This window comes from Anas acuta, chromosome 3, assembly GCF_963932015.1.
Source record: "Anas acuta chromosome 3, bAnaAcu1.1, whole genome shotgun sequence".
NCBI lineage: Eukaryota > Metazoa > Chordata > Aves > Anseriformes > Anatidae > Anas > Anas acuta.
In genome coordinates, this window is record NC_088981.1 from 69,051,250 (window position 1) to 69,063,364 (window position 12,115).

The window sequence follows — 12,115 nt, forward strand, 5'->3', positions numbered from 1 at the left end:
TGGATCTGCTTATTGACAGTGTCAAAAGTCAGTCTGCAAGCAAGTGGGCCCAATACATCTGTCTCTCTGTATTATTATTTTTTTTTTCAGGTAGATGCAACTTAGCTTTGCCCATAGGCTTAGCTGACCAAACTCAAGAAATGTTGAAAAAGCACAAAATTTACTATTCCTTTATTTTATTAAAGTTTCAGGTACAGGTGTTTCTTTCTAGCTGCTATGAGACCCAAAGAACAGCATTTTTAAAAAAATGCATTAATGATTTACAGAAAGGATGACAGAAAGGGGAGCTAAGGAGTTTAATCAGACTCTATTTCTATTTTTTGGGAACATTTTATTTGACAGAACCCTATTTTCCTCCCACTGCTGCATTTTTTGACAGGTGTCAGTCAAATTATAATCTAGACATAAGAACATTATCACTCTCCACCCCTTTTCTGTGCTGCTTTTACATGAAAGGAGGAAAACATGCAGTCATTCAGGATGACTGGCTAATGAGTTGTGTTAGAGAAATTTTATTTATAACAATTCATTATAAACATCATGCAGCATGAAAATAGTGGATAAAGCTTAACAGGAATAATCTCCTTTTATTGTTGCTATTGGAGTAAAAGTATTTTGTTATCATATATCTTACATTCACTCATCTGTATTTCTTAGATATACCTTCATTCAGTCAATGCAAGAGAACTCTGGGGTGAATCCAGAATATGCTATCATTTGTAGAAAAACAAACAAACAAAACAAACAAACAAACAAAAGCAACTATTTCATGCTTCTCAAGAATTATTAATCTGTTTAGAAAGTACTGCAGCATTGTGTGGATTAACTTTAAATATGTCTATCCTACTGGACACACCTTATGCCCTTGGGGCACTTACATGGATTTATGCCTGTACTGTTGAATACTATTTGTATTGTAGACGAAATACATTAGTGCTGTAGTTAAGCACTCAGCACTGGGCTCCATTTGACCCTTATCATGTGCCATGTATTTCAGTTTAAAGTATCTGAAATAATTTTAGTTATGTCTTGAAATCCAGTAAAACAATGTAACAGTAAGAAACCTCTTTACTTCAAGTCCCCATCATATGTGTGGTGATGTGTAGGGTACATAGGAGTACTGGGGAGAGATAGGAGGTGTAAAGTCTGTTGAGATGGAGTTCTTGGACAGGATGTCTGGCATGCCATACAGGTCCCTGACATCTGTTGTCTCTTACATTGTAATCAGGAATGTACTTCATTGCTGGGAAGAGCTCGAGCTCATCCACACAGTATAACTACTCTTACAGTTCAACAGTAAAACATCATTTTGGGCTAGTGGCCAAGCCCGTGCCATGGCCCTGTTTTCATCTTCTGGTGTAGATCATCTGCACATCTAATGGAAAGTCTAGAAGCAGATTTATGTGATGACAAACAGGATGGGGATTAGGGTTTGGCACCCACTTTAAGAAGAGTACTTAAGCACTTCCTTAACAGTAGTGTTAAAACTCATGTGTTTGAAGGCCTCTGAGACACACATCTCCAAAATTGCTGAATGGGTAACTAATGCATCGTAGTATTCTGTATACCTGCTCTGAGAATCATGTTTTCAGATACCTGACTATTCCCAAATTATGTAAGAGATTTCTGAATATACCAATTCACAGTCAACAAAAGAGTATGCAAACAAATTGAGAAATGAAACACAGATTTTTTTGTCATTCAGAAATTCTTTGGTGGTATTTCTTCAGTCCATGAAAGGACTTTAGTACAGGCAGTGAACACCAGTAAATGGTAGCTCAACTGAGAAGAGTTAGGTAGGTTGTCTTGGACCACTCTTCAGTCTTACCTCTTTTGACAGTGAAAGGAACACATAAGAATGTTTTCCTCTGATATTCCCATTCACAACGACTACAACACTTTGTGCTGGTTAGATAGAGTGCTGTTGCAACTGTCTGTCTTTTGTGGATGCGTGAATGAAGAAGAGAGAGAATCTCAGGAAACTGTAGAACAGTAGTTAGCCCATTGAGGTTTTTTGTTTGCTTTTTTGTTTGTTTTTAGATATACAGCTCGCAGGAGATTTGAACATTTTTTAATCTGCATGTGCCCATCCTATCACATACAGAATTTGTGATGCAGTGGTATTGGGGGGACCCACTTCACAAAAATGCTTCCTAATCCTCCATCAAGTTGTAGCACTGGCCAAAAGTAGGAATGGCGTGCTACAGCCACTGCATAAGAGGCCAGTGTGGGTAACAGGGCCAAGGACCAACCTTTGCTCACACAGAAATCAGTTTTTAAGGCCATGTTTTAAAATATACCACTGGGACCTAAATAAAGTCATATCCAGAGGGATGAAGAGCTGGGATGATTCTACAGGGGATTCGTAAAGCCTTCTTTCCTTTAACAAGACTTTCCATTTGACACCTTCTCACCTATACACTAATGCTATTGGGAGCTAGGTGTGAAACCAAGAGGAGAAGTGCACCTGTTTGCATAGTGATTTTTTAAAGTTAATAGTGGGAAGTATTATGTAAAGTGACTACTGCAAACAACTGGAAGTTTAGCTTGGCAAATGGCAAGCAGCCTTTGCACAATGTTGTTCCCTGCATATGGAAAACCCCAGCATGACAGATTCAAAAGTTTAACATAACTGACACCTTGCTGGAAAAAAAAAAAAAAAAAGGCAGCTCAGACAAAGTGAAATGTTCTTCAGATATTGAATCTAACATTGCTGAAGAATTTAAGCAGTGTATCCAAAAAGGAGGAGAATAAGAGAGAAGAAAAAATTCCTTTTCATATTTCAGACATCTTCATTTCATGAGAAAGCTGCAGTGGTGGGTTTAGTTCCTTAATACATCAAAGAGTAGCTGTAACGAGCTCTGGAAGTGGGCTAACATGTGATAATTAAGTGACTTTAAATATTAATCATCCTATTTAAAAGTAACATTGGCAAAGAAATAGATCCCTAATGAGAAGTAAAATTACATTATAAACACTATTCTGTAAAAGGGGACCTATTCTAGTGTTTTCTTTGAAGCCAGATGAGAACTGATCCAGTGTCTGAGTACATTCCCAGGGTGCTATGAGGAAGCTGAATTCTTTTCATAATTGTTTGACAAACTTCTTCCAAGACACACAGCACACAGACTTAAAATGCATTTTTCCTGTCGTGTGTCTGTGTTTATGGGTGAATACCATATGGACTTTGGTCTAGGCTTTGCTCATCTGAAAAGTGCTGTGAGAGGACTCCATGTTTCAGTTAACTGTTTCCTGTCGAGCAGACAAAACATGTTCATGTGAAGGAAATAAAATCACCAAGCTATTTTAAGGTAAACAAGCCCATGGCTGAAATTTCATTTCCTCAGGGTCTGGGGTATTTTTGTTGTTGTTATTCACATCTGGATAAAAAGGATAGATTAGGTATCACAACTGTTATTTCCCTGAGAAAAGCTGAAACTAAAGACAGGTTTTGAATAGGAAGTATTTACATAATTTGAAGGCTAAGCTGAGCCTGAAGGCAGTGATTGACTTAAAGGTTTGTCTTACAGTAGCATGTTAATGTTGAAATGGGGCAGATGTGCCTAATTGACACAATGGCTGTGTTCTGAGAAGGGATAAAAAAAAGTGATTAAAAAAAAAAAAAAAAAAGAAAGATTTTATAAAATTTTGTTCTCTTGAAATTTAATTTTCCAGTGGTTAAGGAAAGAAATGGTAACATTCACATAGACTGACTTGCATGGATGTGACTTTGTACAGTGTCCCCTCCCATGCAGAGCAGTGACTGAAAATTTTCTCATAGGAAACTATCAACAGGACAAATAATTTTTTTTTTTGGTTAATATAAGAAATTTGTGTATTCTGCCTTCCTTTTTTTTTTTTTTTTTTTTTCCTCCAGGTCTTATTTTTTGTGGTATAATAATGTTGGTCCAATCCTGAAGATGTTGCTTAAGGCCAAATCCTGCTATTCTTGTGCCAAATTACATTTAATCAAATGAATATTGAATTTGGTCTGTCTTTATTCTTTTTTTTTTTTTTGAGTTTAATATTCATTGACTTTAAGAAGAGTTTTGTTTTTGTAAGGACTGAATTAAGCTAAGTAGAAACATCAGGACCCAGCTAAGATAGTGACTTCTCACGTCCTTAGAACTGCATACTGGAGTATATTAAGTCTTAGAAAAGGCAAGTTGATGTATTAATGGTAAATAGAAAGTCAAATAGATGTATTAGTTCACTTGCATTCAATTTCTGTAATGCTTTGTAAGAAGTTGTCTCTTTGCATAACTTTTGGACATACAGCTATGATTGCAAAATTATCATAATGTAATCTAGGGGTAGGGAATATGTAAAATTCGCAGGACTGTGGTAGTGTCTTGAGCTGGACAGCTGGTCATGCTCACAGTTCTGACTGATCTGGGAGAAGCTGAGTGAGCAAAGAAGTCTGCTCCTGCCCCTATCATGCTACTTGTAGCAGTACAGGGGCAGCAATTAAGGCAGTGATAGTGTCATTTTGCAATGAGCAATGGATCCTTGCACTTGGAAATACTTAGGTGGCTTGCAGAATTCATTCCCAAACAAGCTGAGTGGTGCAATTGATACAACAGAAGGAAGGGATGCTATCCAAGGGGACCTAAACAGACTTGAGAAGTGGGCCCATGTGAACCTATTGAGGTTCAACAAGTCCAAGTGCAAGGTGCTGCACTTAGGCCAGGGCTATCCTGGAGGACTTGAGCACAGACTGGGAGAAGAACTCATTGAGAACAGCTCTGCAGAAAAGGACTCGAGAGTTCTGGTGGATGAAAACCTTGACATGATCCAGCAGTGTGTCCTTGCAGTCCTGAAGGCCAGCTGCATCCTGGGCTGCATCAACAGAGAAGTGGCCAGCAGCTCAAGGGAGGTGATTGTGCCCCTCTGTTCTGCCCTTGTGAGGCCCCATTGAGAGTCCTGCATCCAGGTCTGGGGCCCTCAGCACAAGAAGGATGTGGGGCTGTTAGAGTGGGTCCAGAGGAGGGTCATTAAGTTGATCAGAGGGCTAGAGCACCTCTTCTATGGAGTAAGGCTGAGAGAGCTCAGTATGTTCAGCCTGGAGAAGAGAAGGCTCAGGGGAGACTTCACAGTGGCCTTCCCATACTTAAAAGGAGCTTATAAAAAGATGGAGAATGACTGTTTAATTGGGGAGCTAGCGATAGGACAAGGGGGAATGGTTTTAAACTAAAAGAATGGAGATTAGATGAGGTGTTAGGAAGAAATTCTTCACTCAGAAGGTGGTGAGGCCCTGGCACAGGTTGCCCAGAGAAGCTGTGGATGCCCCATCCCTGGAGGTGTTCAAGGCCAGGCTGAAGGGGGCTTTGGGAAACCTGGTCTGGTGGGAGGTGTCCTTGCCTATGGCAGGGGGGTTGGAACTAGATGGTCTTTGAGGTTCCTTCCAAGCCAAGTTATTCTTTGATTCTATGATTATGTCCCTATTATATTTTATTTCTTATTAAGGGTAATGTGAAGCCATAGTCTTCCCAGGAGAGTACTGTTAGAAGATACAGTGCCTCTTTGTCAAATTTTCTGCTGGTCTATGTGCCATTTGTTGTTGCCTGTGTGTACAGTATTTACATCAGCAGAAAAGTGTTGCTTCTTTGCATAGAAAAAAAAAAGTAATTTGAATAGCTTTCCACTCCAGTTGAAAAACTGCCAGATTTTTTTTTTTTTTAATCTCTCTAAAAACAGATTAATAAGGCTACATTACTTGTAAGAGTATTTGGCTCTATTCCATTAATAGATTCTAATTGTTAAATATGATTTTTGTGTGTGTGTGTGTGTCCTTTGCTAATTGCAGTTTTAAGTATATTTTCTGGTTGCCTTGTTTGAGACTTTTAGCAGATAAAGACCAGAAAAATAAAGTTGTATATTGTCCTAAGCAGATTCACTCCTAAACAAACTGTTCCTCAAAGATTTCCAGAAGGCACCAGCAGCTCTTTAAGAAGTAACAGCCTACAAAAATGTTATTTTTCACAGTTAAGCAGACTTTGGTCTAAAGCTGTGCAAACAAGCCTCTGAATCCTTGTTGCTTTCAGGGACTGTTTTTGGGTGTGTGCTGATCTATAAATCAAAACCATTTGAAACAATGTAAAAGAAAATGTTTAAAAAAATAAATACAAAAAGAAATGTTTTTTTCTTCTCTCTCCTGCAGATCAGGATGTGTTCCAGAGAAGCCAAAGGCATTACAGGGATGCAAAACAGGAGTATGAGAGACGAGGTTCAAGAGTGCCTGATCCAAATCCTGCTGAATTAGTGGCAAGTTTCTCCTTGACCACAGTGAGTTTTGGACGAGATCCCATGCTCTGATTTTGGCAGTCAGCTTGGCTACCACATCACAGTCCACTTCAGTTTGAAATAGGCAAGACCTAAACCAGAGAAAAAGTAGGTTAAAAATAAAAAAAGGCATCAGATCTATGAGGTCCTTGCCAAGCTCTTTTATAAATAATATGTGGCTCTTCGTGAAACCATATGTAACACTGGCATTGTATAAACAGTCCAAATAACTTAACGTCTTTAGTGTAGCATTGATGTGAGAGGTGCTACAGCAAGATGACAGTTATTAATGCCTTGCCAGTATTGCAAGATAATATGGCCACAGGTATTTCAAAGCAGGCAGTTTATATTGGATCTCATTCCATTGCTGATGTCAGTGGCAAAACTCCTGGAGACTTCAGTGGTGAGAGGACTCAGGCAGTTATGATGAGGGGAATCCATTTGCACCGAAGGCAGCAGAGCTGACTCTGAACAGTCCCATTACCTGATGTTGACTGACATCATCCACCCTTGTGTTCCTGATGGCTGACATCAGTATGCAGTAATAAAAGTACTGCTCTCTCAGGGAACCTAAACACTCGAGCGCAGCTGGAGGTGAAATTGTGTATGAGAATACCCTCAACGAATAAAAGTTTTTCCTGCCAGGAGCCACTTAGAAGGAAAAATAAATAAATGGCTAACTTGCGCTGCCTGTTCTTTTTAAATCAAATGAAGCTGATTAGTCTGAAAAAAAATAAATTAGTAGGGTCATTAAAGCAGCTGTAGCTTTATTGTTTTTTAACAATAACAAAGTAACAAGAGGTAAAGGATAGGGCTGGATTGGATGATGTTAATCACAGATTCTAGTTTGTGTGTGTGTGTGTGTGTCTGTTTTTTTTCCCTCTTTTTTTGTCTTTTTTTTTTCTTTTTTTTTTTCTTCAATGCCTGCAAGTACTGACACTCATAGCATTAGCTAAACAGAGTATAAGAAGCATCTTACTCTCTGGCCAGCGATTAACTATTGAACAGCCAGCCTATGAGGAAAGCTGCTTCTCTGACAAATTGGCTCAAGCTCATGCTCTGCATTCAAGTCAATGAGAGTGCTGTTCACAGAAAAGCAAGCCTGATGCAGCCTTCCAGTACCCCTGAGGTCTGGGAGGAGAAGAGATTTTGTCCCTAACTGTTTCTTGTGTAACTTTTTGAGTAAAATTCAAGATCAGAAACAACACTTAGCTTTGATGAATGTTAAAAAGGCGAGTCACTGTCAGGGCTATAATGTCTGTATATGCAATTGTCCCATAGTGCTTTTAGGTCTCCAGTTTGTTCTCTGGCCTGTTCATTGACTGCCTGAATTGAAGGCAGTCAATCTTCTTTGCTCTGGGCTCTCTTTTACAGCGAATCAACTGCATATCTTTTAAACTAACCCCAGGTACAGTCTGCGGGAAGGTCACTCCAGAGGATACTACAAATAAGCACTGTACTGTCTCCTCTACTCGAACAGTCCTCCAGGAGGCTTTGCATGCTCAGCTGTCTCGAGGGCATGCAGAACATACCCTGAGTTTCATGATATGAAAGCATCATGCTGAAATGCTTCAACACAGTCCTCAATCTGTTTTGGACCCTTTGTACTGAATAAAATACAGGTAAAATAACAGCCATGTCTGAAAACCTGAGGATACCACATAGGGCCCAGGAGAGTCCCGGGACCAAGTGCTATGGAGTGTGGATACAGTTAATGGTCCTCACCTCTCGGCACAAAAGCATTTAGCAGGGTAAATATTTACCTAGACAAAGCACATGTCAGGCATGTCTTAAATGAATCTGTGTATGAAGGATCATAATTAACATGATCAAGTACTCAGTTTATCTTTCAAGGCTTTGTTCGTCTCACTGCCTTTAGCAACTGATGTGAGCGGATAGAGGAGCACTGGACTGTAAGTTTAGCAGGCCTGACTCTTGGAGATCTCAGATGGTACCTCCCGCATTTACTAAAAAAAAGTAAAAAGTGCCAGATAGCTGCCAGATATGATGGGGGCATTAAGTATGACATGCTATTGCAATTTTAAAAGATGCATCTCACAGAAACTTTGTATTTAATGTTTCTAGACTACAAGTGTGATACAGTGAATAGAGAAAGCATCGGGAAGAGACCTAGTTTGATTCCTACATAAGTGAAAAAGGGCCTTCTTGGAACTACTGTGGGAGTCAAAGAGGCTGCATGACTTGGCCATCAGACCTCCTAAGAGGTTTGTGCTCCTTGCTGTTATATATGTATTCTGCAGAGTGGATTATTTTCTTAGTCATATTTCAGCACTATATAGCTTTTAAGGCAGACTTTTAAGGCAGGGAGGGACAGAAATGTTCTGGTTCACAGGGACATTTCCAACAGTTGCAGGGAAAGTGTATATGTGGTATTTTGTCAAGTACTGAGCAGCACAAAGTACACTGCTCTGCAGAAGTATTGCGGTGAGTCTTCAGAATGTCATCCCTAGTCATTGAAAAAGGGATTCCACAAAGCAAGGAAATCATCTCAGTCCTTTAATATGATGGTGGATTTTCATAAGGGACTTCTGGGAGCCCCTGAGGGTCTCTTCTACCACATCAACGGTGCAGTTCAGCTGTACCTGCATCCCATTAAGATTCTCTTTCTATTCTGGATGGCAGGTCACCAAGGTTAAATCTGATTCAAGGATCCTTACCGCTGCAGTTTAGAAACTGAACAGAAGTCAGTTGCGCATGATAGATAATAAAGAAGAGCTAAGCTAAATTAAAACACAAGGTATAGGGAATGTTTACCAGTCAGGCATACTTAAAAAATAATTAACTAATTAGATTCTAATAAAAAAAATATTTTCCTGGATTTTAGTGTGTCATTTCATGACACACTTTCACTGTTGGTAAATTTGCATAACGAAAAACTGAAGCAATCAAGAAGTTAAAGACAGAACTATGTAAGTCTCTTTCAGAGCAGAAAAGTTAACCCAGTGACTTCTCTTGAGCTGTGAAAACTGAATCCTGTATCTTCAAAAGTTGTTTACGTGCTTCATATCTACAAGCCAGAAAACATAACCCACAAAGCCGGACTTGTCCCCATGACCCACTGACTTTTTGACATCTCGAGGTCATGCATCCAAAGCATGCACAAGCAGGAAACGCAGGGCTTCTTCCAACCACATCCTGGTGTGTCTGTAGTGTAAATTAGAGCTGTGAGAGCTCTGGGAAAATTCATCTGGCAGGCACGTTATGTTTCTTTTCCTTTTTCTTATAAATTGTACTAGAGAGTTTGCGCTTAGTCTGAGTCTAATTAAAATTAATGAGAATTAAATGTAAAGGAAAAAACAGAGATCAGCCATAAATGATTGGTGGTAGAGGGAAAACCTGTATGTTGAGAAGTCATCTAGCAGGAACCTCCTGCACCTCAGGACTGATGTGAGTGATAAGATGTAAGACAAAGATGAGGGAACATTTATTAGAATTGCAATGCAGTGATGTAAGAATGACAAATACTAGACAAACAGATGATCATCTTCATTGTTCAAGATTGGATAAGTGCACATTCTTGTTTACGGAACAGGACTTATGAGAGTGTCTTTTTTTGACAGGACTACAGACATCTCCATTTCCACTCCTAAAACAACTGATTTTCTCTTCTTTTACTTATCTAGCAATTTACTTATCTAGCAACTGAATTAATTTTCTGTCAGTCATATACCTGTCATGTCAGCCAAAGCTACAAGGAGTTACTCAGATGCTACTGATCCCTGCTGAGAAACTGTTATTGAAGTGTCTCAGATTGCTCTTAAAAGTAATCATCTTTTATTAGGTTTATGTGCATGAGAAGCAAACAAGAAAAATGAGGCCTAAAGGAAAAAGTAGAAAATGTAAAGGCATTCTATAAGTGGGTTTCAGGGCATTCAGTTAAGATTTAAATAAATAAATTATTTTATCCTATGTGATTCTTATCCCAGGGCCAGGTTAAAAGTGGATCTGAAATTCCATAGTACTGAAGATGAGGCTACTGAACATAGTGCCATATAGCAGAGTGTTAAATGAATATCATGGAAGGACAATGAGAGTGTAATGCTTAAAAAAGGAAATTCCTTAGCTCATCCCTTATAAATGAAACAGAATCACATAGAACCATACTTTCTGTGTTGGCATCATTAATGTGTGATAGCATGAAATCTTTGGTAGACTTTTCAAGAGTTCCCTTCAAATTGTGAAATATACCCCGCTGCCTCACTTGCCCAAACTCAACCACAGAGAAATATAAGACCAGTGCTTTCTGAATGAGACAAATGAGGCATTGTTGACACAACTGAGGTACAAGTAAATAGGGTTAGAGAAATAATTACTCAATTTACACTGAAGAGGAAGGGTATTGATACATAGAGGCTATACATGTAAGTACAAACGTTCACCCAAGAAACTGCTTGGGAAGAAGGACCTATGCAATAGCATTGTTAATTCTGTATACAAAGCAAGAACAGGTGCAAGTCCAGTCTTACAAATAAAATACAAATTCTGCACATTCGGCAAGTTTAAGTGCTGCAGGATCCAAGCACCCAACTGCTCAGGAATTTAGGACCTCTGTTGGAAAGACCACATTTATGATCTGTTGATATAGAATGAAGGTGGTCAGCAACAGAAAAGACTAGTACTAACACTTAGTGCAGCATGAAATCTCCAGCTGACCAGAGCAAAATGTCAAACCAGACAGCATGAGATGAGGCACAGAGAATGCACATACATTTATAAAGGAGTAAGTTTGCTTATGGGATAAGAAAAAATAAAGATGATATTCTCAGCCTTAGTACATCCTGTCACAGACACTCTCCTCATATGGAATTTCTTTTTCCCATGTGGCAGTTCAGCAAATGTTATTGAAGTCCACATATCTCTGACTGCTCAGAATCAAGGTCTGCCATGCATAATAAAGCAATGTTGCAAGCTGACATTCTGAGTTCATTGTCTGATTTGATGCAATACATAAAACTTCCATCAGCTGCACATCAGTAATACTGTAACTATTCCAAGATTTTGCTTTATAGCTCTTAGATTTGTTTTATTTTTTTAGAAGATTGATGAGAGGGGCTTGACTGACGTCATTTAAGACAAGCTGTAAGCACTACTAATTTTAATATTGGAATTCCTTAACGTAGCTTAGTCCAGATGCTATTTATTAGGAAAAGCCTGTTGTTTTCTTTATTTGTGAATTTTTCTTTGGCGGTCCTTATAGCCTTTCCTGTACGTAAAAAATAATAATAATAAAAAAACCAACAACAACAAAAAAACCATACCTTTAAATCAGACACATCTGGTATAAAAGCATTCAGTTTAGTGCAGAAGAATTATGTAATGGATGAATGGGTGCCTTTAAATATGAAATGAGCCAGAAGCCCTTTATGTAGAACCCTCCCAGAGCAAGGCAGTCAGTGTGTGAGTGACAGAACAGAAAAACCCTTTCCCTGGCCGTGTCTGGAGCTCACACAAGTCTAACACAACAGTACCTGCAAATTACAAGATTCAAGAAATTTAGATGCAATAAAGAGGTCACGCAAGAGGAAATATATTTAAAGACTTTGTGAATAAGATTTCAGTTCCTACTCGACAGATGAATTAAGGCAACCTTGTAGCTAGGCAGAAAGGCTTTGCCTGCACAAAGTTTATCAGTATAAGGAAGTTTTGCTACTGACAAATATATGAATAATGAGCAAGGCTTTGTTAGGTAAACTGTTTAATCCTGGAAGGATATAAAGGGTCTATTGAAATAATATTTCAACTTTTCAGTGCTCACTGCTTTTGTTTTTGTCTTTGTGATAGAGAATGTCAGGAAGCTAATTCTTCCATTACA